We start from the raw sequence: 6,268 nt of genomic DNA, 5'->3' as shown, positions 1-6,268 counted from the left end.
GTTCACTAGCCGTGCGCACTGGTTTCTCAATGACTTGATGATCGAATCTTTTGAGTCCGTTCATCGAACGAGTACCCAACTATTATAATAATATAATGAAAGATATGCGTATGTTTTGATGTGGCGTGCACATAATAATGGCTATGTCCATGTCTATAATATTGTGTATTAATATGGGTGTTTCGATATGGCTTAAACTGAAAAACAGTATCTTGCATAAAAAGTGTTGTTATTTACTGTTTTTTTTGTTTGTTTGGTTTTTTATTTTGGTAGGGGTTTCTTTTTTGTTTTTGTGTGTGTGTGTGTGTGTGTGTGTGTGTGTGTGTGTGTGTGTGTGTGTGTGTGTGTGTGTGTGTGTGTGCGTGCGTGTGTGAGTGTCTTTCTTCCTCTCTCTCCAATAGGAGACGACTTTTAAATTCACCTTGCCGAAGAAATCATTTAAGTTTTACATACTCAAAAACGTGACTTAGATCACTTATTGCAGGCAGACTTCTTCGCTTGGCTGGACAAACCAGAGGTGTTGGAAACCTTCCGGAAGAAAATCGAGGGGGTGGTCGATAGTACAATAATATTAATGTATTTTCAACTCTCCACGTGGAATCAAACCCATATTAAATTATCCCTCTGCTTGAAAGTCAAAAGTACCATAGCAACTATGTTACGCATCTAAAGCTTATAGTTGAGTTTAGTTAATTTGTACCCAGCTGTAATCATAATATGATGTGAATCTTCCCATACTGTGCTATCGCACACAAAAACATCTTGAATAACGTTGTAGATGAAGGACTCCTTAAAGACGCGTAATCTGGTTTCAGTAGGCTACTTTACAATCTGGGTCAAGTACAGATCCTTTAAAAATGATCCTGTTTATCTCCAACAGGACTAACACAAGTTTAAATGACGCAGGTTGCTGTTTGTGTGAAGATCGCCCCCGATCCAAGATGATGTTATATATTATAGCTGCTGGTGAAGTAAAAGGCTTGTGAAAGGAGTCATTGAACCCATTCGTCTGGACTGGACAGCAATTGGCAAAGGAATGAGTAAACACATGAATAATAAATTAAATAGAGATATAGGCCTAATATATAAACTAAATATACAAGTTTAGACCTGTATACGATATATGAATTAAAGAACGATAAAAGATCATTAATAATGTTGATTAATGTCGTGGCCAGTGTACCGTCAAACTAAATCAGTTTCAGCTTTCCTGGGAATCATTTTTATTTTTACAAAAGAAGAAGAAGAAAAAAATTGCGCTCGATCATGGCTTGTGCAGGAAAAAAACCAATTATTCAATTATGAAACATAACAAACATCGGGACCTACAGCTATAAGTTATAAGCGAAAACAATCTCTTGTCTTTTTCTTCTTCTTCTCGATCGCATCACACTTGAAGTCCGGTATCTGTCATAACTTGGGCCGTCCTGCTCAGTTCATCTGGCGGCCCAATCTCTTGTCTTTTTCAACCTTTTTAGTTGAGCAGGTTCCTACTGTTGCGTAAAGATATAGTCCTACATGTACATGTATTATAAATATCAATTCCGTCAGCGTTGAGTGATGCAGGAATTTATTTCAACACTTATAAATTGATGGTGTGCAAGAAGAGCATAAGGTCACATTATTACTGCGCTTTTCAAGTGCTGGCGAAAAGCATGGCAGAAAGATACAGACGGACAACAGTATATTTTGCCTATTCGTGACATTTTCAAACAACCCGCCCTTTCAACATGTTTGCGCACTTTTTGGGCTCTCTTTACTCATCTTTGACTTGAAGTGGACACACCTGAGCAGCAATAACAACCCCCCCCCCCCCCATGCATACACACATAGTACACACGTACACACACACACTCTCTCTCTCTCTCTCTCACTCACACACACACACACACACACACACACACACACACACACACACACACACACACACACACACAGACACACACACACACATCATACTGTTATTACGCACCCCAACCCTACCATCCTCTAAAAAAATTCTTACAGCTTTGAACGGGATATCAAAATTACACATTTTTCTACCCAAGAACATATTATGCGTCTATTTCAGACTTTTGAAGCTCCATGATCGATTAGGCGTTCTTATCACCGACGGGTGAAAAAAAACAAGAATTTTTTCTTCTCGAAGGTCAAAGTTGCGACCTTAATGGGTGCCTCTCTGGAGTGCAGATATGCTTAAGGAGAGTGGGTTAGTACAACGTCAAAACCAGTTACGGGTGATTGGATACCAGGATTCACAATTTATTACATGTATAGCCTAGCACGCACATAACGAAATCGGCGAGGAGCGGAACTAACATTACAATGTATTTCAGACAACTTAAACCAGAGAGACAAAGTTGGACAATTGGGTTGAAATTTTACATGAGTTATGCTCTCTATGCCCCATCAAGAAGCTCATTCATGATCATAGTCGCTGAAACGTTTTGCAGATTTGGGATTTTGACACTGATTTTTATCCACCTCTGCTGAAGTGCATAAGCTAAATTTAAGGCTGAACATTTTTCTGTGACTGTGACGTATACAATAAATACGTCCGTGACCACACCATTGCTCTCATCATGTATAGAGGTCTTTGGCCTGTTCATATTTACCCCCCCCCCCCCAATCGCTCTCTCTCTCTCTCTCTCTCTCTCTCTCTCTCTCTCTCTCTCTCTCTCTCTCTCTCTCTCTCTCTCATCATGGCAACTTCGTTAAACAGGATTTATGGTCGTGTTTGTTTTTTGTTTGTATAGTATAGGGTTTTATGGCGCTCGCAACTGCATAAGGTCATATGAGCGCGCGGGATACACCTAATACTTTTTCGTTGGTAGGAAATTTTGAATTTTGCCCGGGTGGCGGCCGAAGCCTACTCTTATCGATTTTAGACCACCAAGGGATCTTTAACATGCCCTCCGAGATTTTTCGCCCTTGTCCGAGAAGGCTAGGTGTAGATCTTTCCTACCAGAAGATCAGGGGTGTGGCAGAAAGACAGCAGTAAGGAGGAGCCAAGGAGTAGCAGTAGAAAGGCTGCAGAAAGAGTCAGGAGCCCAGAGGAGGGGGCAAAGGAGGTGAGGGGGGGTGGGGGCAGAAAGTGGAAATGAAAGCAGACAACAGAACATTGTTAGAGATCAGGAAAGGATGTGAAAGGAGACAGTTTTAGAGAAGAACATTTTTTTGTCGCTACCCGGAATCGAACCCGGGACCTTTGAATGAGAGGCCAACACCTTAACCTCTAGGCCACGAGAGCCCCCGGTCGTGTTTAATAAGATGCACCCTCGCTGTCTCCATTTATTTCGGTATTTACGTATGGCTTTGTCGCGTGCGTGATTTGAGGACAAAGAACACACTTATATAGCAACAAAGATATGGGACCTGAACAATCTGTTCGCTGTGTGCGTTTTTCGTTTTGTGCGTGCCAGAGTGTACAGGTATCTCCGTTGCCTGCCTCGATTGCCAAGTACACTCAAACTCAAAGTGAGTTGCCCCACCTACCAAAAGCCAGTACTCGGTAGACCTACAGGCGAATCTTATCTCAGTTTCCACATCTTGAAACGGAACCCTCCATCTTTCAAGGCCAACCCAGGTAGCATGTGCCACAGTCAAACAGGAATATATGTATATGTAGGCTCTCTGTAAAATAACTCTCCCTCTTTGGAAACGAACACGCATCTTGTTCGCCAAAGTCGAAGATCTTGGTAGGAATGCAAAACGACGTGTACGAGGTCTGTCCCAGAAATAAATTTTCCTGTTCTGTAAAATCAACAATTTTTTATTCCACAACCATGAAATTTAGTACATACCGACAGAAACACGTGTTCAATTCAACATAACAACGGTTGTTGATTTCTCCATTCACTTTTGTTTCCGATGTAGCCAGCGGTCAAACGCAGTGACCATGCTCGCTTCTGCCAGAGTCCTCAGAGCAGCAATTTGTTTCGAGCACAGATTTCTTCGCTGCCCCTTTAGTCCTTCTTTGATTTTTGGACTAGAAATGAAAGTCACATGATGCTAAATTAGGCGAAGAACGTAGATGATCATGGATGTCCCACTACCAAAAGTCTAGAAGATCGGTGACCTTTCGAACGGTGTGCACAGGCGCGTTGTCATGATGGAAACCATCACCTGGCAAAGGCAGACCCGGCCGCTTTCTTCTGGTTGGAGGCCTCAACTTTGTTTTAAGTGAAGCGAGCTGACAAGAAGAGTTACTTCCTGGACACAAGCCTTAAGGAAATAGATACATCACGCGTATAGGTGAATTTTTTTTCCCTCCAATTTATAAGTATGAATAAATAATAAAAGACAGGTTATAGTTAAAGAATATGGCATCAATTGAAAATCTACAAATTTGACCCAAATGTGATTTTGGCCATTATCTCTGTTCGTGGATTGCGAGAAGTAACTCAATTTGTCAGCACACCTCACATTTTGTAATAATCAGCACTGACTGCTGTGCCAACGCGAACCGGCCGTTCAAAACAACATTGACTCTGGCCGAAGCAGGTACGGTCACTGAGTTTGATGACCGTTGGCTACATCAGATGAATAAGGGCATTGAGATCAATGGTTGTGACATTGAATACAAAATGTTTCTCATGTTACCAATTTAATGTCTGAAATTTTTTATCTTTTTAAATGTTGATTTAAGAACAGGGAAGCTTATTTACAGACCCCGTAGTCGTAGAAAAGGTATGAAAGGAGCAATTGAAAAATGAACACGCACGTGTTTTGAAACTATAATTCAAACTGCATTTTTCCGCAGTTTTACATGCACGTTGTTTTTTTTTTTTTTGCTTTTGTTTTTTAGGAACAATTCAGCGTAAGGCATTCATTATATTTAAAAAGGTCAGGCAATCGAAGTACAGCTGAGCCCTGACTCGACGGGAACAAGGGACGCAATGATGATCTCTGAAAACATAACTGGTTTACGCCTCATGATATAATCTAGATCATATGGGAGGCCGGCTGCTTCGAGGACCACAGTGAGTGGGATATAGCATCTTAGTAGACAGGCGGAGATATTTGATAAAAGAGAAACAGAGAACTTGCGTCAAATACAATAAATGTACATTTAGTAATGTATATCTGATGGGTTTTGTTTTGTTTGTATTAGTAAGGTTTTACGACGCTCGCTACTGCATAACATCATATTATGAGCGCCAAGGTTTTGTTTTAGTAAGCCTTTGACGGCACTTACAACACAATAAGGCCATCTGTAAGTGGCGAAGGTCAGTAGTGCTACTAGAGTGCAGCACACAAAGAAGGGGAGGAGAGAGACCTGCTTCTGCGGTGTAAAGTGTAACGGTTAGACTTTTCATTCACTGCCGCACGCAGGAGATATGAGTTCAATTCCCAAGTGTAGATATACCCCCCCCCCCGGGTATCTCGGTCTTTCTTCTGGGATGTATATTTTTAAGCCCGATTTGGCCCTGACAGGCAGGGTCGGAAGCCCGCCTCTTACATTATCTATATGATGTCGATGTGGGCTTTGTTTGTTTTGTTTGAGTAAAGAGAAGCACATTGGCACAATAATGGTCATTTAGTACCGAGAAAAGGTAAGGTAGACACATAAATAACAGAAAATACAGAAATAGTTAAATAGGACCTATCAGTGGCGCACTCCAACCACTCGCTCGATATTGGTATTAAAAAATCTACATAAAAAAATAATAATTAAGGAAGAGAGATCAGGACGATACAATTTTGACAAGAAAGGAGGAGCAAACCACACCAGAGCGCCGGCCGACGCGAGTCACACCAAGTGAGTAAAAGGACCAACACTGTATAGGCCGTGATGTTGGATAGGCATGATGTTAGATCACCCCCGATAATTTATAATACTGGACAGCAGAGTAGATGACTTCAGTTCAAATCTTCAAACGGGGCAATCTTGAACTTGAGTTGTTTAATTAAAAGATTTTTTCATGGTTCTTCCTGATTCCAATTGAAGAGTGGCATGAAATTCGTGGTCCCAACTCTTACTTGATAATAATGCTGTATTTTGTTTTAGTAGAGGTTTTACAGCGCTCGCAACTGCCTAAGGTCATATGAACGCCAGAAGATTAGAGGTGTTACAAGAGAGTAACAAACATAAAAATGAAGAAGGGGAGATAAGGACAATAGATGTTTGATAGGAAAGAAGAAGCAAACCACACCAGAGCACCCGCCAACCACCCACCAATGCTGTATTGACAGTGGCCCGAATTGCATAACACACCACGTATGGATAGAAGTAAACAATGCTAGCATGGAAAACGTTTCAAAAGAA

Source organism: Aplysia californica, unplaced genomic scaffold (genome assembly GCF_000002075.1).
Source record: "Aplysia californica isolate F4 #8 unplaced genomic scaffold, AplCal3.0 scaffold00019, whole genome shotgun sequence".
Taxonomy (NCBI): domain Eukaryota; kingdom Metazoa; phylum Mollusca; class Gastropoda; order Aplysiida; family Aplysiidae; genus Aplysia; species Aplysia californica.
The sequence above is the reverse complement of the archived record's forward strand: the minus strand, read 5'-3'. Positions refer to the sequence as shown.